Genomic DNA, 24,494 nt, shown 5'->3' on the forward strand with positions numbered 1-24,494 from the left:
CCAGCCCCTTGCTAGCACGAAAGTGTGGCTGACCCATGAGAGGGAAGTTGGTGGCAGGCAACAAGGAAGTGTGGGCTCCTCTCCAAGCGCTCACACGACCAAGCCACTGCGGAGCCCTCGGTCAGAGACCCATATTCCACACCCAACTGAGATGGCTGTTTCAGCCTCTGTACAGCCGCAGGAAGAGCAGACTGTTGCAGAGCCCTCCCAGGCTCCCAAACCCAGAGGACACCCGCCAAAGGTGCCTAAGCAGGCACAGCAGCAAAGTGAACAAGGTGCCTCTACATCTGCTGAAGCCACCGGGGAAGCACTGTAGGGGGTGGCCTGTGGGGTGGCACATGCGCCCAGTCAGTTATGCCTCTGACTGTTTATGAGCAGTTCGAATCGCTCCCACGCCCCTGGGTTCTAGACACCGGACTTAGGTACAAGGCGACGGTACAGAGAAGACTCGAGTAGACAGGTGGTTGGATGTAAACAAAAACCAAGATTTTATTGAAGAGGAAAAATGGATACAATCTTCTGGAAAATTACTAGTGTACACTCCTACAGGCAAAAATACAAAAGAATAACTATACTTATACAGGGAATGGGGAACACACGGCACATGGAGGGAAAACAACTATCTTAACAATCCCCTTATCCTTATTCCACCCCCTATGCCTAGCTAGGTTAAGCTATGAGGGGTCAGAATTTTATGCTCACCAATCAAAAGGGTTTGTTGGATTCAAAACAGCGGTGGGGTTCGGGGTTCGCTCTTGGTGCTCTCTGGAGCATGTCATCATCATGTGGTCTCCGGGCGCCGCTAGGGCGTTGTCCAGGTTCGACTACCCCAAAGTTAAAGTCTCTGTTTGGGTACTTTACCGTGCAGGGATGATTCTTCATCGTCAGCCGACATTTTGAGTTGGTGTGCAGGTATTCGCAGGTCGGCTGAGGCTGAAGGCCCGATAATTCGAAGCCTACCCTCTGGCAATACGAACTGGTTTTGGAGGGGTCCCTCAATGTCGCCATTGGTGGGTGGGCCGAACATCCAATGCCGCGCTGGGCACATCGGTCCTGGCTCCGGCCTCTCGGGCGGGGTTTGCTCTACCTCTGCCTCCACCTCTGGCTCCACTTTGGGTTCCACCCCCGGTTCCACCCCCCCTTGCTGCCAAACCTCGCTGAAACTTGGCGCTATGGGTGGTGGCCGTGAGGTCTCCTCTCTTTCAACCGGGTCATCCCTAAGCACTACCGGTGACGTTGGAACTGTCCTCCCCTTGTTCCCCAGAAAATCTGCCTGGCCTGCCTTTGGGTTTGTGAGGCATACCATGCGTTTTGCCTTCCGGAGGGCCCGGCTCAGATTTTCTATCCTCTCTCTACAGGGGCTGTGGTCTGCCTCCTCAAACCCCTGTTCACTTGCTAGCTTATAAACGGCTTTTACCTCCTGTACTTTCTCTTCCTGTTCCCTAATCTGCCTTGCCAAGCGGGCGTTTTTCTGCCGCAACCTTAACTCATTTCCCTTGGCCTCGGTGACTTGGCACCGTAGGTACTCCAACTGGGCCTTGTGTTCTCCCACTAAATGCACTCTTTCTTGGTTCAAAGCCTGCAAAGCTACTAATAACTTTTCCCCTGCGAGAGCCTTATCCTGGATCTCCAGGGCTGGCTCCCTTATCTCGACTGCCTGTGCTGCAACGAGCTTGTCCAGAAGCTGGACCTGCTTTTTAAAGCACATCAGCCAAACTGCCTTCTCTAAGGGCTTCTTGTGTTCTTTACCCTCTGTCCACTTAGTTGCTGCATCTATCGGACGCCCAGCCCTTAACAGAGTGGCGATCCACTTCTTAGTGATATTCACCTTGCTAAACAGGTAATCAGAAATCCTTTCCTCCATCATGGTTCGCTCATCCGAACCACTGTCTACTGCATCGCAACCTTGTTGCTGGTGTCCTGCCGTGGTCGCCATTTCTGTAGGGTGTGGCCTGTGGTGTGGCGCATGCGCCCAGTCAGTTATGCCTCTGACTGTTTTGTGAGCGGTTTGAATCGCTCCCACACCCCTGGGTTCTAGACACCGGACTTAGTTACAAGGCGACGGTACAGAGAAGACTCGAGTAGACAGGTGGTTGGATGTAAACAAAAACCAAGATTTTATTGAAGAGGAAAAATGGATACAATCTTATGGAAAATTACTAGTGTACACTTCTACAGGCAAAAATACAAAAGAATAACTATACTTATACAGGGAATGGGGAACACATGGCACATGGAGGGAAAACAACTATCTTAACAATCCCCTTATCCTTATCCCACCCCCCATACCTAACTAGGTTAAGCTATGAGGGGTCAGAACTTCATGCTCACCTATCAAACGGGTTTGTTGGACTCAAAACAGCGGCAGGGTTCGGGGTTCGCTCTTAGTGCTCTCTGGAGCCTGCCATCGTCACGTGGTTTCCGGGCGCTGCAAGGGCGTTGTCCAGGTTCGAGTACCCCAAAGTTAAAGTCTCTGTTTGGGTGCTTTACCTTGCAGAGATGATTCTTCATCGTCAGCTGACAATTTGAGTTGGTGTGCAGATATTCGCAGGTCGGCTGAGGCTGAAGGCCCGATAATTCAAAGCCTACCCTCAGCCCATCTCCTCAGTTCATCTCCTCAGTTGGTCTCCTCAGGTGGTCTTCTCTCCAGTGGTCTTCCCTCCTCCCCTCATCGCATCCAGCCTCGCCTGGCCTGAATTTTCCGTGTCCGCCCGATACGGTGCCGGGGCGATTCCAGATGGAGTGGGGAAAGGCACGGGTAAAGGCCAGGGGTAAGTGCGGGATGGGGAAAGGGCGACAGCCACGAGGGCGAGGGGCTGAAGAGCGGAGAGAGAAGAGAAGAGAGCGATTGCTACCCAGGGCCTTCCATTATACTCTTTTCGAAAACCCTTATGTGCGCGCCAAATCAGGTTAGTTCTTTGTCTTAATCTTGGCGGGCTATTTTAAATAATGGTAGCAATCCATACTAACTGTTTTTAAATGGCCGGTATTCGCATCTACCGGCCCGGTAATTGACTTGCATTGTCATGAAAGTTCCTTGATGGGCCTGTCCAGCCTCGATGGCTCTCTTAATCTGTTTCCGACTTTATATTTAGACTGCTTGATGGCCTTAACTATAGGCCTAACTGAATTTAGATTCATCTCCAATTCGGTCTAATACATAATTCAGAGTCCTGCCTGGTTTCAAAATACAAAGTCTCTCTTCACAGACACTGCAGCTTTGGTTTCGATCCACAAGCTGTCTGCGTTGCAGAGTCCATTTTAAAATCACACAGGCTTTCTGCCACGAGGCACGGATGCCATCTTGGGTACCCTTTTTGATTTCAAATGTCCACGCAGGGTCCCGTTTATTTAATAACAGCCCTCGGGGAAATGCAGAAATTTTGCGAATCTTACAGCATCATGTAGAGTCACGCGTAAGAGGATGATAAAGCACAAATAGTCACAAGGGGAGTCACTTGGGTGTTTTCTTCTGTTGTCTTTTGTTCTGTTTAATCTTTGCCACTGTCATCCTTTTGTGAATGTATTAAAAGTGATGGCAAACAGTTGAAGTTCTGGCCTATGTGTTGTGGGAAATGAAAGTTGCACATTGATGGCTCAGGGTGACTTGCATTTGTAATGATGATGGTGAAAGTGATAGGAAAGAACTGTTTATTGCAGAAATGATGTATGGTGTTTTAGAAAGGTCGTCCACACATTCATAGCCATATGCTAGCCACCTGTGTTTGAAGACTAAGCTTACGCGAATCTGGCATGGATGAGTGCATCCCTTCTGTGACGGCCAGCAATGATCTTGAGGGTTGCTGCATTGGTCACATCTGGACCTGCTAGGCACACCTCCTCTGTAATGTATGTACCTTTAAGGGGGAGAACTACTTTTTACAGCTCCTGTATCCTGTAGTACCGGCAGTGACCACACCTGTATATAAACCCTGAGTAGTGATCTGTAGAGTCAGTTGCAGTTTGAACCCTCATTCAGTAAACACCTGTTGATCGTTCCCTGCAGTCTGTTGTCTGATTATTGAAGGACACAACATTAAGATACACGGATATAACATTGGCGATGACGCAGGTTCGAACCTACATGCAACTCTGCATCACCTCCCAGGGATTCGCTCCTGGAGAACAGTGGAAGGAGGTCGAGTCCAGAAGCACGGGCGTCGACCACGGGCAAACGCCCAGTCATCCAGCGGAGATTTGAGCATCGCAGGGGAGGCTGTCGAGAGCCAGGCTTGGCTTTCCAGTCATGGTGGTCCAGTGAAACGGGCTGGCAACAGGTACTGAGCAGACCCTTCCCGGACAGCGGCGGCTAGAGCCGACCGGGCAGCACAGAAAAAGGCCGAGCAGCGTCGACGGGGGAGAGAGAGAGGGCAGAGTGCACAGGGCGCAGCCGGTGTTCAGGACCGAGCGGCGTCAATGGGGATAGAGACAAGAGAGAGCAGAGCGCAGCCGGTGTTCAAGGGCCGAGCAGCTTCAACGGGGGAGAGAGGCACGCAGGAAAACGCGAGGCGCTGCCATTGCCATGAGGACCGCAGAGAGCGGCATTGGCAGCAGCGCAGGAGCAGCACATGAAACCCACAGGGCGTCGCCATTTGCCACGAGGACCGCTGAGAGCGCCGTTGGCAGCAGCGCGGGAGACGCAATTTAAAGCCGCAGCGGGGAAGGAAGGAAAGCGCGGGAGATGCCATTTTAAGCCAGTCTAACCACACCCAAAAATGCTGAAGAGTGGCAGTATCACAGCGTTCGACAATGAAGTCGAAGATTGGACGACATATGTCGAACGCATAGAAGTATACTGCAATGCGAATGAAGTGCCAGATGACAAGAAAGAGCTGGTATTGTTGAATTCAATGGGTGCAAAAGCGTATGGCTTACTACGAAACCTAGTAACCCCAGAGAAGCCAGTAGAAAAGGATTTTGAAAACATAGTGTCAATCCTACAGGACCACTTAAACCCCACACCGCTGCTGATAGCAGAAAGATGTAAGTTTCACAAAAGGAACCAGCATAAAGATGAAAGTAATGCTGAGTATTTAATGGAACTGCGCAAGCTATCGAAACACTGCCAGTTTGGAATGGGACTAGCAGATACTTTAAGGGACAAGTTTGTGTGTGGGCCTCAAAGTGAAGGAACCCAGAAACGGCTTCTATCAGAAAAGGATCTTACGCTGGACAAGGCTTTCAGCATTGCAGTATCACATGAAGCAGCAGCACGGGGCGCTGCAGAGATACAACAGAGACCGCAAGAATATGGCACAAATGAAATGTCATACGGAACAGTGAAGTGCTATCGCTGCGGCAGAACAACACACGACCATAATGATTGCTGGTTTAAGGACCAAGTGTGCAGACAGTGTGGAAAAGTAGGACATAGAAACATAGAAACATAGAAGATAGGAGCAGGAGTAGGCCATTCGGCCCTTCGAGCCTGCTCCGCCATTCAATGAGATCATGGCTGATCATCCAAATTCAGTACACTGTCCCTGACTTCTCCCCATATCCCTTGATCCCTTTAGCCTTAAGAAATATATCCAACTCTTTTATGAATATATTTAATGAACTAGCCTCCACCGCCCTCTGTGGCAGAGAATTCCACAGGTTCACCACTCTCTGGGTGAAGAAATTCCTCCTCATTTCAGTCCTAAATGGCTTACCCCTTATCCTTAGCCTATGACCCCTGGTTCTGGACTCCCCGGCCATCGGGAACATCCTTCCTGCATCTAGTCTGTCCAGGCCTGACAGAATTTTATAAGTTTCGATGAGATCCCCTCTCAATCTTCTAAACTCCAGTGAGTATAAGCCCAATTGACCCAATCTCTCCTCATACGTCATTCCTGCCATCCCAGGTATCAGCCTGGTGAATCTTCGCTGCACTCCTTCCATGGCAAGAACGTCCTTCCTCAGGTAAGGCGACCAAGAGTCTGCAGGTCGGGAAAGAAAACCAGCAGCAAGAAATCTCCACAGGAGAAGTACAAGAAGGTACATAAGGTGACGGACAGTAGTTCAGACGAACAGAAGAGTGATACAGACTCCGGAAGCAAGGAGCTGGGTTGTCTGAAACTACATAATGTGATCAAAATGGAGGATCACCAAACTATCTGGGTCACGCTCAAGATAGCAGGAGTCCAAGTGAAAATGTAATTGGACAGAGGATCAGCCCTAATAGTCATAAACCAAAGGGACTACAAGCAGCTATTCTTACATATACCCTTGAGAGATACAAAGATTGTCTGAAGACGTACACGGGGCAAAAAAGTCTACCCCAAAGGAAAAATAAGGGTGAACGTTATATATAACGGCAAGGAAACACCAAAAATGGACCTATATGTATTGCCAGATGGAGGACCACCACTACTAGGACGTGAATGGATCCGGAAGATACAGCTAGATTGGCATTCCATACAAGCACTGACTGTCGATACCAAAAAGGATGACGACGTCACACCTGGACGACTGTCAAAAATGTTAACTGACGCACAAGAAGTGTTCCAGCAGGGACTCGGAACACTAAAAGGCATAACAGCGACGATCAAAATAGAGGAAAATGCAAGCCCAAAGTTTTATAAGGCCAGACTGGTGCCTTATGCGATCCGCCCAGCCGTCGAAGCAGAGCTGGAAGGTTTGGAACGTTCAGGAGCACTGTCCAAATTGGACTGGAGCGAGTGGGCTACACCCATCGTTCCTGTAATGAAGAGGTCATTGAGTAATACGCCTGGGGAACCAAAGAAGGTTCGCAACTGTGGGGACTTTAAGGTGACAGTGAACCCAATCCTTCACACTGTACAATATCCGCTTCCGCGGATTGAGGATGTTTTCACCTCGCTATCTGGAGGGAAACGCTTCACTAAGATTGATCTGGCCCAGGCGTACCTGCAAATGGAGGTAGATGAAGCCTCGAAACAGTACCTCACGATCAACACTCATAAAGGTCTCTACCAATACAACCGGCTGGTGTTCGGGGTAGCATCAGCTCCGGCTATTTGGCAAAGGGCAATGGAACAAGTCCTGCAAGGGATTCCAGTGATCCAGTGTTATTTGGACGACATCCTGGTCACGGGCGAAAATGACAGTGATCAGCTCGCCAACCTGGAGCAGGTGCTCACTAGATTGAAGGAATATGGGCTCCGAGCTAATCGCCACAAATGTGAGTTTTTCCAGAAGATCTCGTATTGTGGCCACGTTATTGATGAAGAGGGGTTACATAAGTCCCCTGAAAAGATTGAGGCAGTAGTCAAGGCTCCAGCACCGGAAAATGTGTCACAACTGAGGTCGTTCCTCGGGCTGGTGAACTACTACCATAAGTTCTTGCCGAATTTGTCCACCGTACTACACCCACTGAACACCCTACTGCAAACGGGGGTACCATGGAAGTGGAGTGACGAATGTAAACGAGCTTTCCAGAAGAGCAAAGCATTGATCACATCAAAAGAGGTGTTGGCTCATTTCAACCCAGCACTATCAATTCGGTTGGCGTGTGATGCATCACCCTATGGCATTGGAGCTGTGCTGTCACACAAATTCCCGGACGGCTTGGAGAGGCCAGTAGCCTTTGCGTCTCGGTCACTATCCTCAGCCAAGCGTAACTACGCCCAGATTGACAGGGAGGCCCTCAGCCTAGTGTGGGGAGTGAAAAAGTTCAATCACTATCTGCACGGGCAGAAGTTCACCTTGCTGACTGACCACCAACCACTTGCCTCCATCTGTAATCCAAAGAAGGGCTTTCCGGTGATGACTGCGCAACGGCTACAAAGATGGTCCCTTTTTCTAGGGGCGCACCAATATGAAATCGAGTATAAGGGCACGAAACAGCATAGAAACGCTGATGGGCTATCACGCCTGCCACTGCCTACTGCAGAGGAAGCACCAGCAGTGGATCCTGTCGAAATATTTCATTCGACTATAACTGAATGCTTGCCAGTAACTAACGCTGGTATAGAGAAGGAGACCCGAAATGACCCGACACTGTCTCGGGTATATGATTTGACGGTGAAGGGATGGCCAGCACATGGCGACTCACTGTTGCCAGCATTCTCATCCAGAAGAGAACAGCTGTCAGTATGCCAGGGACCTTGATGTGTGGGTCCCGAGTGGTAATTCCACCCAAGTTAAGGGAGAGAGTACTCAATGGGCTTCACGAAGGTCATCTGGGAGGGGTGAAAATGAAAAGCCTTGCTAGGGCTTATGTGTGGTGGCCGGGGATTGATCAGCAAATCGAGGACCTGACAAAGAGCTGCTCAGGATGCCAGAAGGTCCAAAATACACCACCACATGCCCCTCTACACCCATGGGAGTGGCCCTCATCTCCATGGCAACGGGTGCATATTGATTTTGCTGGTCCATTCATGGACTCAATGTTTTTAATAGCCGTGGATGCGCACTCAAAATGGCCTGAGGTGATCAAAATGTCCTCCACCACCACGGAGAAAGCTATTGCAGTCCTATGGACCATTTTTGCCAGGAACGGCTTGCCAGAGCAGATTTGCTCTGATAACGGACCACAGTTTGTGTCCGAAGAGTTTCGAAGATTTATGAAAAGGAATGGGGTAAGGCATTACACATCCGCCCCGTATCATCCAACCACAAATGGATTGGCTGAGAGGTTCGTACAAACCTTTAAAAAAGCAGTAAGGGCCATGTGCGATGACGACATTCCACTGCAGCATAAGGTGGACAATTTCCTGTTAGCCTACAGAAATGCGACACATGCAGTCACCAACCAGGCCCCGGCCATGATGTTCTTTAACCGAAGGTTGAGATCTCGTCTGGATTTGCTCAGACCAAATGTACGAAGAGATGTTGAGAGTACACAATTCAAGCACTTCAATGCGAAGCCGACAAGGAGCTTCAATGTAGGGCAACCAGTCTTGGCCCGCGACTACCGAACAGAGAAATGGCAACCAGGAACGATATGCACACGGCAGGGGCCACTAATGTACACAGTGGATGTTGGGGAGAACATTGTGAGACGCCATGCTGACCAGATCCTAGAGTCACAGGAACGAGTCAACCCCATGTCTCGGCCATACGTACCTGGTGAGGAACCGGACGTACAGGGCGCATCTACCTCAGAAACAATAGCATTGGAATCTGATGAATCAACTGACGACAGGGTGTTTGAATCACCTCCGCACCAAGAGCGAGACACTCGGGAAAGGCATTATCCAGAAAGAATCAGGAAGCCTCCCAAAGACTGAATTTATAAATAGACTATTTTCAGTTAATGTTGCATGTTAAACGTGTTAATTGTAATTAGTTTGATATTTAATTGTTAAATGAGTGTTATGGTACTGTTAATCTAAAAGGGCAGGAATTGTAATGTATGTACCTTTAAGGGGGAGAACTATTTTTTACAGCTCCTGTATCCTGTAGTACCGGCAGTGACCACACCTGTATATAAACCCTGAGTAGTGATCTGTACAGTCAGTTGCAGTTTGAACCCTCATTCAGTAAACACCTGTTGACCGTTCCCTGCAGTCTGTTGTCTGATTATTGAAGGGCACAACATTAAGATACACAGATATAACATCCTCCACGTCCTCGTCCTCCTCCTCGTCCTCCTCATCTTCTTCCGAGGATGCTCTGCACTGAGCCATTTGCTCCTCAGGGTGTGGTAAGCCATGCTGCTGTGCCCTGTTGTGCAGGCCACAACAGATGATGATCATTCTGGACATGGCTGGTGCATACTGCGGGGCTCCACCAGATTAGTTGAGGTATCCAAATCGCTTTTTGAGAAACCCGATGGTGTGCTATATGATGCTTCTGGTGGAAATGTGGTTCACATTGTATCGCTCCTCAGCCTCGTTTGATGGCCTCCTCATCGGTGTCATGAGCCACTTTTTCAGGGGATAACTCTTGTCGCCAAGTAGCCATAGAAACATAGAAGATAGGAGCAGCTGGAGTAGGCCATTCGGCCCCTCGCGCCCGCTCCGCCATTCAATGAGATCATGGCTGATCATCCAAATTCAGTACCCTGTCCCTGCCTTCTTTCCATATCCCTTGATCCCTTTAGCCTTAAGAAATATATCCAACTCCTTCTTGAATATAATTAAAGGAATGGCCTCAACTGCCCTGTGTGGCAGAGAATTCCACAGGTTCACCACTCTCTGGGTGAAAAAATTCCTCCTCATCGCACTCCTAAATGGCTTACCCCTTATCCTTAAACTCTGACCCCTGGTTCTGGACTCTCCCGCCATCGGGAACATCCTTCCTGCATCTAGTTTGTCTAGTCCTGTTAGAATTTTATAAGTTTCGATGAGATCCCCTCCAGTTCTTCTAAACTCTAACGAATATAAGCCTAATCGACCCAATCTCTCCTCATACGTCATTCCTGCCATCCCAGGTATCATTCTGTTGAATCTTCGCTGCACTCTCTCCATGGCAAGAACATCCTTCCTCAGATAAGGTGACCAAAACTGCATACAATACTCAAGGTGTGGTCTCACCAAGGCCTGGAGGTTGAGTTGGTGGATTGAAGAGCTGAGGCACAGTAGACTGCCAGAGGATGAAAGAATCATGGCAACTGCCAGGGTACTTGGTGCAAGCATGCATAATGTTCTTCCTGTGGTTACACACCAGCTGGATGTGAAGGGAGTGGAAGCCCTTGCGGTTGATAAATACAGCTGGGTTGTGATGGGGTGTCCGAATGGCCACATGTGTGCAGTCTACAACACCCTGCACCCTTGGGAAGCCTGCCACATTTGCAAAGCCAACCGCACGAGCGGTTACACTTGCTTCATCCGTGGAGAAGTGGGTGTAATTGTGCGCCTTTGCAAAGAGGGCATCGGTAACCTGAGTGATGCAGGCATGTGCGGCCGACTGGGAGATGCCGCTGATGTCTGTAGATGATCCCTGGAAGGAGCCCGAATCAAAGAAGTTGAGTGTGGTGGTGGCTTTGACAGCCACTGGTAAGGAGTGTCCACATGCTCCTCTGGGCTCCAGGTGTTGGTGCAGCATTGCGCAGATGTCAGCGACTACCTCTTGCAGAAGTCTCAGCCTCCTTTAGCACTGCTGCTCAGTCATGTTGAGGAAGCTCATCCTCTGTCTGTAAACCCTGTGTTGGGGGTATCTCCTGCGGCGAGGTGCAGGCCTGCGCTGATTCCCTCTGCCCTGTGCAGCATCAGGAGGCTGAGGAGAAGGTTGGCGCTCCTGCTGTTGGTGCTGCTGCTGTGCCTGGTTGCGCTGATGTCGTGGCTGCTGTTCCTCCGAATCTGACGACCAGGATGAGAGGATATAAATAGTTCCCATATTGCTGGTATATATCTCAGTGGAGGAATGGAGGTTGTGTGCACTCATTCAAAGTGGCCAGAGGGTCTTCACACATCAGATGGATTTCAGACTCAACACTCGCAAGATTAGTTGAGCTGCAAAATGTCTCCCAAACCTCATGTGGCATGTGAAAGAATGAGAGATTGCAGTGCCATTTTTAAGCTGCTCGAGCAGCTGACAACAATTCAGGTCCAAGCTCAAACCTGGCTCGATTCACCTGACGTGTTTTTAAGAAGGCGGGCAACATGTTGAAAAACCTCCAAAATCAGATCAGCCATTTAAAATTGGATTATCCAGGCAGTTAACGACCTGTTAACTGCCTTAACAATCTGTCCTGCCATTTGCTGTCAGGTCTGGCTGACCCGACCCTTCCCAAAGTCACGTGAACGGGGGATGGAGGCAGGTTCACAGCCCGCCCCAAATTTCTACGATTTTCGCAACAGACCTGCCTCCAAACCCGCCCCCTCAACGCAATTAAAATTGTGACCATATTTACATATGAGGCAGAGAAAGAGAGACCATGAGAAGGAGGAAAACGGCAAGGGGGAACTGAGACTGATGTCTTAATGTCACAAGCCCAGGAGAAGGAATCCAATAGCAGAACATTTAAAGATGGATTTTCGTGGTAGATTTTCCAGATTGTCACAGATCACAGAATCACAGAAACCCCACAGTGCAGATAGAGGCCATTTCGGCCCATCGAGCCTGCACCGACACATATCCCACCCGATCCCCGTAACCCCTACACCAACACATATCCCACCCTATCCCCGTAACCACACGTATTTAATCCCCCTAACACTAAGGGTCAATTTATCATAGCCAATCAACCTAACCTGCACCTCTTTGGACTGTGGGAGGAAACCGGAGCACCCGGAGGAAACCCACGCAAACACGGGGAGAATGTGCAAACTCCACACAGACAGTCACCCGAGGCCGGATTTGAACCCGGGTCACTGGCGCTGTGAGGCAACAGTGCTAACCACTATGCCACCGTGCTGCCCATTAATTGTGCGACTTGGGAGTGAGACTAATTGGACAGCTCTTTCAAAAAGCCGGCACAGGCATGATGGGCCGAATGGCCTCCTTCTGTGATGTAAGATTCCATCATTCTAGCCGTCTCTCTGTTGAGTCAGTTTCTCACATTCTTTGCCAGGTTGGTGTGTCAGGGTCTGTAGTTGGTTGCATAATGTAACACTTAACTCAATCCTGATTTTAAAATTATAATATTTAAATGGCACCCTGGCTTCTTTTTGGCAAGACACGGAGGCAGTCTGAATTGCCTGTGGAAAAATCGTCCTTGGTGGCAAAGAGGCGCAGATTTCAGTCACTCCCTGTTGGGCAAAAGTCAGCTTGATAGATCAAGAAAGATCAAATTAAATTTATGCCATTTTTGTTGTACTTGCATTCATTCTAATGCCAAGAATGTATACAAAATACTTAAGACCAAAATCTGAGGGCTCTCATTATAAGCCAGTTTCCACTGTCTACTCAAGGGAGAGGCAGGTGGCTCTTTCATTGTGATAGATAATTGGTGTTCCACTGTATTCATTCTAGGCCCTGATGTAATCCTTCGGAAGAGGTCAAGCCTGTGCACACAGTGATTAATTATTTTAACTATTATTCCTGAGGGGCAAAAAATACTTCAAAGCAATCCAATAGCTAGACCTGTAATGAACTAAGGATGAGAATAGAAAAAAATCACCTTACAGCATTATCCATTGCTGCTTTAAGATTGGTTCTTAGCTTGCTGCTGATGGAGCTTTTTGTACGAAAATACAAAAACCCGTTGTGTTTCAGATTAATCGAAGGATCTGCCCAGGTTACAAAATCTCAGACTGATGTGAATCCATTTGAAGTGCAATGAATTTGTTCCACTTTACCTTCTGCCATTCAGTGCTAAATATTTCCCTCGGCATTAGCAAAACTGTCAAAAAAAAATATTGTGGCATGCCCAGCTTCTAGCACGTGTACCTTGATCCGTCTCACTTATCTCTTATCATTGCCTCAAATATAACAACGCCAAGTGCATTGTTTTTTTAACAGCATTCTCTGAAAAGATTATAAATTGATGGACAATCTCAGGGCTAAATCTGAAGACAAAAAAGAACTGGTTTTCTGAATTACTCCGATTTAACTATTCAGATGAAAATTGTCTTATTGTGGCAGAGACCACATAGGGACAGTAACACAATTCATTATGCTTAGCCAATGTTGATATCGCTCCACGTTATGTACAGAACTTGGTTGGGTTATTAGGACAGGGTCCCTTTAAGAGTCGTCGATTGTGTGATGACGTCATAGCCCTGCGACGAGGCCGAGTCCCTCAGTCCATGCGGAGAGTTAATAAAGCTAACACGCGTTGTTCTTTGCTGCTATGAAAGTCTCGCAGTCTGTTGATTTCCAGCGACTCCTACATTGATGACCCCGTTTCTCTTTTGGACGTTGTCGTGTATTGATTGCGAGTTTGACACCAGTCAATACGGTAATGTAATGTGCGAGTTTAACACCAGTAAATATGGTAATGTAATGTGCATTGCATTATGGGAAATACCCGGGAAAGCAGCAGTCAGCCATTTTAGAGAATAAAGAGAACATCGTAGTTAGCAGCCTGTCTGCCTGATTCTATGCTTTAATGTGTTCATACAACATTGGCGACGAGGATAACAAACAGGAATCATTTTAAATAGGTAGTTGCCCAAGTTTTAGTTAGCTAGGATGGAGAAGACTGGCATTCAAAATTTTGCATGCTTCGCCGAGCCAGCCACGTTGGGTCAAAGATGGATGAGGTGGTTAACGTTTTTTGAGCTTTATGCCGACGGCAAAGGACTCATTATCGACGATACCTCTACAGCTGCCACAAAGCAGAGGAGAAGAGCTCTACTTCTACACCTAGCAGGACCAGATGTCCAGGATATCTTTTCGACTCTACCGGACACAGGAGAGCCAGCAGACTACACCGCGGCGGTTAGTGCTTTGAATCACTACTTCGTGCCCCAGGTCAACGCAGCGTTTGCTAGACAGAATTTTCATAAGTTGTCCCAAAAGGCAGGTGAGACTGTGCAACAATTAGCTACTCGCTTGCAGCAGGCTGCTAAAGACTGTACTTTTGGGGGGGGATGCGGATAATCAAATAAGAGACGCTATCCTGAGTAGGTGCACGTCAGCCTATGTGCGGAGGAAATTGCTAGAGGAAGGGCATGGTCTAACGCTCGCCCGCACGTTACAACTGGCCTCACAATGTGAAAACGTCGAGGAGCAGATGTCAGCCATGTCATGTACAGAGAAGGCGGAGACAGATACTGTTCATCGTGTTACACAGAAAAGAGGGTATTATGTGAAAAGATCAACAGATAAACCAAAGGGAAATGGCGATAGGAACGAAAGGAAATGTTACAGATGTGGACACACAGACCACATGGGCAGAGATCCGAAATGCCCAGTACGCGGACAAACGTGTCATAAGTGCAAGGGAAAGGATCATTTCTCCAAAGTATGCCGCACAAAGAGTACAAAGAAACACAGTGTGAACAATGTAGTGGAACAAAATGACTTTGCATTTGTTGTTACTGGAAATAACGTGACAGAGAGACTTACCTTTTGTGTGGGTGGAGTAAACCTGAGAATGTTAATTGATTCGGGTGCAACTAGTAATGTGATAGAGGAGAATACATGGGAAGGATTAAAGTCAGAACACATTAAGTGTCAGTCACATGTCCCTAAGACAGAGAGAAAGTTATTCTCCTATGCTTCTAGCTGACCACTGTCAGTTAAAGGTATATTCACATGTGGGATTACAATAGGTAAGAGAACTGAGCAGGCAGAGTTCATTGTGGTTAAAGGCCATGGAGAGCCATTGCTAGGAAGGGAGACAGCCATGAAACTGAGAGTTTTAAAAATAGGCGCAGATGTCTCAGCTGTGGTAGATGTAAGACAGCTACTAGAACAGCGGTATCCAAAGGTGTTCCAGGGAGTAGGAAGGCTGAACACAAAACAGATCAGTTTGTATATCGACCCACAAGTGAAGCCTGTGGCCCAGCCACTCAGGCGTATACCATTCAGCTTAAGGGGGGCAGTAGAGGCCAAAATAAAACAATTGAGGGACATGGACATTATGAAACCTGTAACTGGTCCCACCCCATGGGTAAATCCTGTGGTTATTGTACCAAAAGCAGATAAGGATGTAAGGTTATGCCTAGACATGAGACGAGCAAACCAGGCAATAGTGAGGGAATGATATCCAATCCCCACCATTGATGAGATACTCCAAGGTATGAACGGCTCGATGGTGTTTAGTAAGCTAGACCTGAAATGGGGTTATCACCAACTAGAACTGACCCGAGTCACAAGAAATCACAACGTTTGCAGTACATAACGGAGTATACAGGTACAAGAGGCTGATATTCGGTGTATCTTCAGCTAGTGAGCAATATCAGCACGAGATAGTTAATGCCTTAGCTGGAATAAAGGGTGTTCAAAATGACGAACGCCGTTTCTCTCAAATTACCGGAGTTTTGGGAACGACAGGCTGCCGCTTGGTTCGCCCAGGCCGAGACTCAGTTTGCACTCCGGGACATCACCGCGGACGACACAAAGTATTATTACGTCATCTCTGCTCTCGGCAGCTCCACCGCGGCCAGAGTCGTGAGCCTGCTCGAGGACCCCCCGGAGCACCAAAAATTTGCGACGCTGAGAACGCACCTCCTAGAGACTTTTGGACTAACTGAACCCGAGCGCGCACGCCAGCTTCTCTCTCCACCCGGGCTTGGCGACTCCAAGCCCTCAGAACTGATGGACCACATGTTAACCCTCCTGGGCAAGCACAAGCCGTGCTTCCTCTTCAGAGAACTGTTCCTACAACAGCTGCCAGGGCAGGTATGGTCGGCTTTAGCCAACTCTCATATTAGTGATTTCTGCGGCCTGGCCAAGGAGGCCAAAAATTTTTCTCCGCCGGGCAACAATACTGCGCGGCCATGCGGGGCCATGCCCCCACTGCCACAGCCAAACGGCGGCAGCCCCCAAGCATGTGCTTCTACCACGCGCAGTTCGGCCCCAAAGCTAAGAAGTGCCGGCCCCCATGCAGCTTTACCACGTCGGGAAACGCGAAGGCCCACTCATTAGCTACCATGGCTGTCGGCCATTCAGGTAGTCTGTTATTCATTACGGACACTGCCTCTGGACGTCGTTTCCTCTGTGACACGGGTGCCCAGGTGAGCGTCCTGCCTGCGTCAACCATAGTCATACAGGGGGGGAACCACGGCCCCGCCCTCGAAGCCACCAATGGCAGTTCCATCCGTACCTTTGGGAAACGGAACGTGGCGCTGTGTTTTGGCGGGCAGCGTTTTGCTTGGGACTTTGTTACAGCGAAAGTGCCCACCCCACTTCTCGGCGCGGACCTCCTCTGCACCAACGGCCTTTTGGTGGACGTCAAGAACTGACGTCTCGTCAACACTGAGACTTTCAGTTCGCTTCCGTGTTCGCTCAGTGGTTCCGGCACGACGAAGTAGTCCAGCGCACTCTCGGCCTCCGATGAGATTTCCCGCCTCCTCGCTGGGTTCCCGGACCTCACAAAGCCCACTTTCTTGTCCGCCGCCACCAAGCACGGGGTAGAACACCACATCCTGACCACTGGTCCGCCTGTCTACGCCCGCGCTCGGCGCCTCGACCCGGGGAAACTCGCCATCGCTAAAGCCGAGTTCGACACGATGGAGCGCCTCGGCATCATTCACCGGTTGAACAGTCCATGGGCCTCGCCCCTCCACATCGCACCGAAACCAGGCGGCAGTTGGCGCCCGTGCGGCGATTACCGGCGCCTCAACGATGCTACGACCCCCGACCGCTACCCAATTCCACACATCCAGGACTTTTCCGCCCGCCTGGCCGTGAAAGTTGTTTTCTCTAAAGTGGACCTCGTTCGGGGTTACCACCAGGTCCCCATCCGGCCGCAGGACGTCCCGAAAACCGCGGTGATCACCTCGTTCCGGCTGTTCGAATTCCTCCGCATGCCATTCGGTCTCAAAAACGCCGCTCAGGTTTTTCAATGCCTAATGGACACCGTGTTACGGGACCTGCCATTCCTATTTGTCTACCTGGACAACATTCTCATTGCCAGCACCTCCAGGACGGAGCATGTGTCCCACCTCTGGACTCTCTTCGAACGCCTCAGCCAGCACGGTCTAATCGTCAATCCGGCCAAGTGCCAGTTCGGGCTGTCCTCGATCGCCTTTCTAGGGCACCACATCACGAAGGACGGGACGGTGCCACTGCCGTCGAAAGTGGAGCCGTGAAGGATTTTCCGCGACCCGTCACCGTGAAGGCCCTGCAGGAGTTTTTGGGCATGGTTAACTTTTATCATCGCGTCGTTCCCCGGGCAGCCCAGCTTATGCGGCCCCTTTACGAGGCCCTCAAAGGCAAGCTCGCCAAGCTCGCCATCGACTGGTCCGAGGAGATGGCCAATTCTTTCACGGACACGAAAAGGGCCCTGGCTAACGCGACCATGCTGGCGCATCCGTTGCCTGATGCGCCGATCGCTCTCACCACTGAGGCTTCGGACTATGCTGTCGGCGCCGTCCACGAACAGTGGGTCAACGGCACCTGGCAGCCGCTCACCTTCTTCAGCCGGCAGCTCCGCCCCAACGAGCGGAAGTACAGCACCTTCAATCGCGAGCTTCTCGGCCTCTACCTCGCCGTCCGAGACTTCCGTTTCCTGCCGGAGGCCCGCCCGTTCACGGCGTTCATGGACCACAAGCCGTTGACCTTCGCCATGGCCAAAGTTTCCGAGCCGTGGTCAGCCCGTCAGCAGCGCCAGCTTTCCTTCGTCTCCGAGTTCACGACGGACATCCAGCATGTGGCTGGGAAAGACAATCCCGTCGCCGACTGTCTCTCCTGGGCCATCGCCAGCGCCGTACACCTCAGCATCGACTACACCCACATGGCGGCCGACCAGGCCTCCGACCCAGACGTCCAGGCCTACAGGACAGCAGTCATGGGCCTTCAGTTAGCGGACATCGCATTTGACGATGCCGGCACCACGCTCCTGTGCAATGTCTCCGCTGGGCAGCCACGCCCCGTCGTGCCTGACGGGTGGAGACGGCAGTTTTCGACGCCGGCCATAGCCTTTCCCACCCGGGCAGGAAGCCGTCACAGAAGCTGGTGGCGGCTAAGTTCGTCTGGCATGGGCTCAAGAAGGACGTTCGCGACTGGGCCAATACCTGCGTGGTATGCCAGCGCTCGAAAGTGCATCACCATACTAAGGCCCCGTTGGCGCCTTTCGCGGTGCCCAAGAGGCGGTTTGACCATGTTAACGTGGACCAGGTGGGGCCCCTGCCGCCCTCCCGCGGGTTCACCCACCTCCTCACGAAGGTCGACAGAACCACCCGATGGCCGGAAGCCGTCCCACTGTCATCAACAACGTCCGCCGATGTGGCTCGGGCATTCATCAACACTTGGGTCGCCCGGTTCGGCGCCCCATCTGACGTTTCCTCCGACCGGGGGCCCCAGTTCACGTTGGAGCTCTGGAACGCTGTCGCCCAAGGCCTCGGGTTGAGACTCCACTGCACCACCGCATATCACCCTCAGGCTAACGGGCTATGCGAACGGTTTCATCGCTCCATGAAGGCCGCGCTCCAGGCCAGCCTCCGGGATGACAGTTGGATTGACAGACTCCCATAGGTTATGCTGGGACTCAGGACCGCCCCCAAGGAGGACCTCCAGTCCTCGTCCGCCCAACTCGTCTATGGGCAGCCACTGTGGGTTCCCAGGGATTTTGTCCCCAATGCCACGGACCCTTGGTCCACAGCCCGTCAGCGATCCGCCCTCCTGGACAATGCCAAGGTTTTCGCGCCGGTGCCCACGTCGCAGTACGGTCTCCCTCAGTCCCACGTTCTGCCTGACCTTCGTGCAGCGGAGTACGTTTTGCGTCCGCCACGACGCCCACCGGGGACCTCTTCACCCACCCTACAACGGACCATTCCGCGTCCTGGAAGCCGGGGACAAGGCCTTCGTGGTGGATGTCGGCGGTAAGCTGGACTACGTTTCCGTGGACCATCTTAAGCCGGCCCACCTGGATCTGGACCGACCCGTTAGGTTGGCTCAGCCCCCGCGGCGGGGCCGACCTCCGGCTTCTGCACCCTCAGTCCACCACCGAGCGCCCGGGGACCCTCTGGCGATCCCCCCGGTCCCCGCCCCGGACTTAAGGAGCCGTTTCGGCCGTGTGATCCGGGCCCTCAACGACTGACATTGCCAGTCCTAGTGAATTCTGGGGGGACGTATGTGGCGGAGACCACATAGGGACAGTAACACAATTCATTATGTTTTGCCAATGTTGTTATTGCTCCACATTATGTACGGAACTTGGTTGGGTTATCGGGACAGGGTCCCTTTAAGAGTCGTCGATTGTGTGATGACGTCATAGCCCTGCGACGAGGCCGAGTCCCTCAGTCCATGCGGAGAGTAAATAAAGCTAACACGCGTTGTTCTTTGCTGCTACGAAAGTCTCGCAGTCTGTTGATTTCCAGCGACTCCTACATTATACATAAAAGGAGGGTAATTAATGATTTCCCTTTTCAATTTTTTTTGGGTGAGTTTTGTGCTCATTAAGGTGAAGGTTGTTATTGCTGAGGAATGGATATCCTTTGCATTAGTGTTATCAAGTACCCTCAAGCCAGGTATAGCATGACAAAATGCAAAATATAGTTTATTGCATCGTGCCCAGCATTTGGCATGAAATCCAAAACATGTCACGCAGTATGGTGGGGTCCACTATTGGTGTTTGTGGGATTACATAAGAACGTAAGAAATAGGAGCAGGAGTAGGCCATTCGGCCCTTCGAGCCTGCTCAGCAATTCAATACGATCATGGCTGATTTTTTACCTGAACTCCACATTCCCGCACTATCCCCATATCCCTTGGTTCCCTTAGTATCCAAAAATCTCTTGATCTCCACCTTGAATATACTCAACGACTGAGCCTCCACAGCCCTCTGGAGTAGAGAATTCCAAAGATGCACAACCCTTTGTGTGAAGAAACTTTTCCTCATCTCAGTCCTAAATGGCCAACCCCTTATTCTGAGACTGTGACCCCTAGTTCTAGACTCCCCAGACAGAGGAAACATCATCCCAGCAGCTACGCTTTCAGGGTTCTCATGTAACACTGGCACTCTGCAGTCAATCTGACATATGGCCACCATGATGGCCGTTGCATCTGAGCACTCCTGTAGGAGCCTGAGACAACAAGAATAACTTATATTTATGTAGTAAAAGGTCTAAAGGCGTTTCACAGGAGTATTATCAAAGAAAAAATTGACACCAAGCCACATAAGGAGATATTAGGACTGGAAAGAGGTAGATTTTAAGCTGTGTTTTTTTACGGAGGAATGAGAGGTAGAGAGGTGGAGAGGGCTAGGGAGAGAATTCCAGAGCTTGAGGCCTGACAGCAGAAGGTACAACCAATGATGTGATGAAGGAAGTCGAGATACGCGAGAGGCCAGAATTGGAGGGATGCAAAGCCCTCGGACGGTTATAGGGATGGAGGCAGTTACAGAGATAGGGAGGGGCAAGGCCATGGAGGGATTTAAACATTTGAAAAAATGAATGAGACAAACATTCAAGCTCCAGGGAAAAACAAACGTCAAAGTGTTCAGCAGAAATGAAACCCCTATGATTTTGTGAGATAATCCCCATCCTGATTCTCTTCACAGATGTTTTCTTTTCAAGATGCATTTATAAATCTTCATCTGAACGTAGTTCAGCTACTTTGAAATCTCATGATGTTTCCAAGGCTATAAATGAAAAAAATTGTTTGAAAATTCATGATAAATATTAAATATCATCATTACTGCTTTGAAGCAATATTTTTTCTTTTTCGTCATAAGTGATCTTTTAGCAAACATTGACGTATGTTAGAGAAGCAACAGTCTATACTTGTCTTCCATGAATTTTTGTATTTTAGTTTGCCTTCAGTGAAAATAAGGGAAAAAGTGGTGATAATTTCATATTTCCACTCTTTGTATTCAGAGACAGCATTGAGCATTTCTTTGCAAAATGTAGCACATGGTCGATGCATTGGAGAGTTACACTTTCACTGTCCCTCAACCGTGGATTTCAGCTATTATGTTACGTCCGTGTGTAATGGAGACACGGACTGCAGCAATTGGTTATAACAGGTGTTTACTGAGTGGAGACAAAACTGGAACTATTATGCAAAGTTACTACACAGGCTTATATACAGGGGTGGTCACTACTGGTACTGCAGTATACAGGGGCTGCAGAATATAGTTCCGTCTTCAAAGTACATACACTACAATTCCTCCCCTTTTAGCTAAACAGTACATAACATTCGATTAATAATTAAATAACATATTTACAATTACAGTTGCTATATACATTAGCTGAAGTTAAGCAATTATAAATTCAGTCTTTGAGGAGGCTTCCTGATTCTGTCTGGATAACGCCTCTTTGGGGTATCAGGTTCTTCTGGCAAAGTTGATTCGGGATCAACGTCATTGTTTGGTTCGTCTGCTTCCAATATCACCGATTCTGAGGTAGATGCAATTGGTACTTCGGTTTCATCACCAGGTGTATCGGATCGTGGTGGGGATTTGACGTTTTCCAGTGACTCTAGAATCTGGTCAGCATGGCATCTTAAAATGCTCTCTCCAACGTCCATGGTATACATTAGAGGTCCTTGCTGTGTGCAGATCGTTCCTGGCTGCCATTTCTCTGCGCGGTAGTCCTGGGCCAAAACTAGTTGACCTATCTTAAAACTCCTGGTCGGCCTTTCATTCATATTCTGAAACTGCCTGTTCTCCACATCTCTTCTGATGTTTGGCTTAACCAAATCCAAGCGGCATCGTAGTCTTCGATTGAAGAACATCATGGCTGGACTTTGGTTGGTAACCGCATGTGTCGCATTCCGGTAGGCAAACAAGAAGTTATCCACCTTGTGTTGTAGGGGTATGTCTTCATTACCCATTACCTTGATAGCCTTCTTGAATGTTTGAACGAACCTCTCAGCCAATCCATTGGTGGCTGGATGATATGGGGCGGATGTGTAATGCTTAACACCATTGTTCTTTAAGAACCTCCGGAACTCTTCAGACACAAACTGTGGTCCATTGTCGGAGCAAATCTGTTCAGGCAGCCCATTTCTGGCGAATATGGTTCGTAAGACTGTGATAGTTTTTTCTGTGGTGGTTGAGGACATTTTTATTACCTCTGGCCACTTTGAATGTGCATCCACTGCAATTAAAAGCATCGAGTCCATAAATGGACCAGCAAAATCAATGTGCACCCTTTGCTATGTAGATGAGGGCCACTCCCATGGATGTAGAGGGGCTTGTGATGGGGCGCTTTGGACCTTCTGGCATCCTGTACAGCTCTTGGTCATCTCTTCGATTTCTCTATCGATTCCCGGCCACCACACAAATGCTCTGGCTAAGTTCTTCATTTTTACCCCTCGCAGATGACCCTCATGAAGCTCATTGAGCACTCTATCCTTCAATTTGGGTGGAATTACTACTCTAGATCCACACATCAAGGTTCCTCTGCACACTGACAGCTGTTCTCTTCTCAGCGAGAAAGCTGGCAACAGTGGTTCGCCATGTGCTGGCCATCCCTTCACTGTTAAATCATAGACCCTGGAGAGTGTCGGGTCATTTCGTGTTTCTTTTTCTATGTTTGCATTCGTCACAGGTAGACATTCGACTATGGTCGAGTGGAATATCTCCACAGGATCCACTGCAGGTGCTTCTTCCACTATCAGCAACGGTAGGCACGACAATCCATCAGCATTCCCATGCTGTTTAGTTCCTTTGTACTTGATGTCATATTGGTGTGCCCCTAGGAAAAGGGACCACCTCTGTAGCCGTTGTGCTGTCATTATCGGGACGCCCTTCTGATGGTTGAAAATGGAGACAAGAGGTTGATGATCAGTTAGTAGAGTAAATTTCTGACCGTGCAGGTAGTGATTGAACTTCTTCACCCCCCACACCAGGCTGAGGGCCTCTCTGTCAATCTGGGCGCAGTTACGCTCGGCTGAAGTTAACGAGCGTGACGCAAAAGCTATCGGCCTCTCTGAACCATCAAGGAATTTATGTGACAGTACCGCTCCAATGCCGTAGGGAGATGTATCACATGCCAGTCTTATCGGTAGTGATGGGTTGTAGTGAGCCAATATTTCTCTTGAAGTGATTAGGTCTTTGCTCTTCTGAAAGGCCCGCTTACATTCATCGCTCCATTTCCATGCTACTCCAGTTTGTAGTAGGGCGTTCAGTGGGTGCAGAATTGTGGACAAATTCGGCAAAAACATATGGTAGTAATTCACCAATCCGAGGAATGACCTCAGTTGCGACACATTTTCAGGCGCTGGAGCCTTAACTACCGCTTCAGTTTTGTCAGGGGACTTATGTAACCCCTCTTCATCAATCACGTGGCCACAATACAATATCTGTTTCTTAAAAAACTCGCATGGGGCGATTGGCTTGTAGCCCATGTTCGCTTAGTCTAGTGAGCACCTGCTCTAGGTTGGCAAGGTGTTCACTATCGTTTTCACCTGTCACTAGGATGTCGTCCAAGTAACACTGAGTCCCCGGAATCCCTTGCAGGACTTGTTCCATCGCTCTTTGCCATATCGCCGGAGCTGATGCTACTCCGAATACCAGTCGATTATACTGGTAAAGACCTTTGTGAGTGTTTATCGTGAGATACTTCCTAGAGGATTCTTCAACCTCCATCTGCAAATATGTTTGTGCTAGGTCAATTTTTGTAAAATGCTTCCCTCCAGATAGTGAGGCGAAAATATCTTCTATCCTCGGGAGAGGATACTGTGCTATGTGAAGGACTGGGTTCACCGTCAGCTTGAAGTCCCCACAGATGAGAACCTTCCTTGGCTCCTCAGTCTTATTGTTTAATGTTTTCTTCATGACAGGAACGATGGGTGTCGCCCACTCGCTCCAGTCTACCTTAGATAACACGCCTGCATTCTCCAGATTCTCCAGCTCTGCCTCGACGGCTGGGCGAATTGCATACGGTACCGGTCTTGCTTTGAAAAACTTGGGAATTGCATTCTCTTCTATTTTTATCGAGGCGGTTACGCCGTTAAGAGTTCCTAGTTCTTGTTGAAATACCTCTTTAGCGTTAGCTAAGATTTTTGACAATCGTCCAGGTGTGACGTCGTCATCCTTTTTACCAGCCACAGTCAGTGCCTGAATGGAGTGCCAGTCTAAACTTATC

This window comes from Somniosus microcephalus, chromosome 7 (assembly GCF_052327205.1).
Source record: "Somniosus microcephalus isolate GS21.2 chromosome 7, FLI_Smic_1.0, whole genome shotgun sequence".
Classification (NCBI taxonomy): domain Eukaryota; kingdom Metazoa; phylum Chordata; class Chondrichthyes; order Squaliformes; family Somniosidae; genus Somniosus; species Somniosus microcephalus.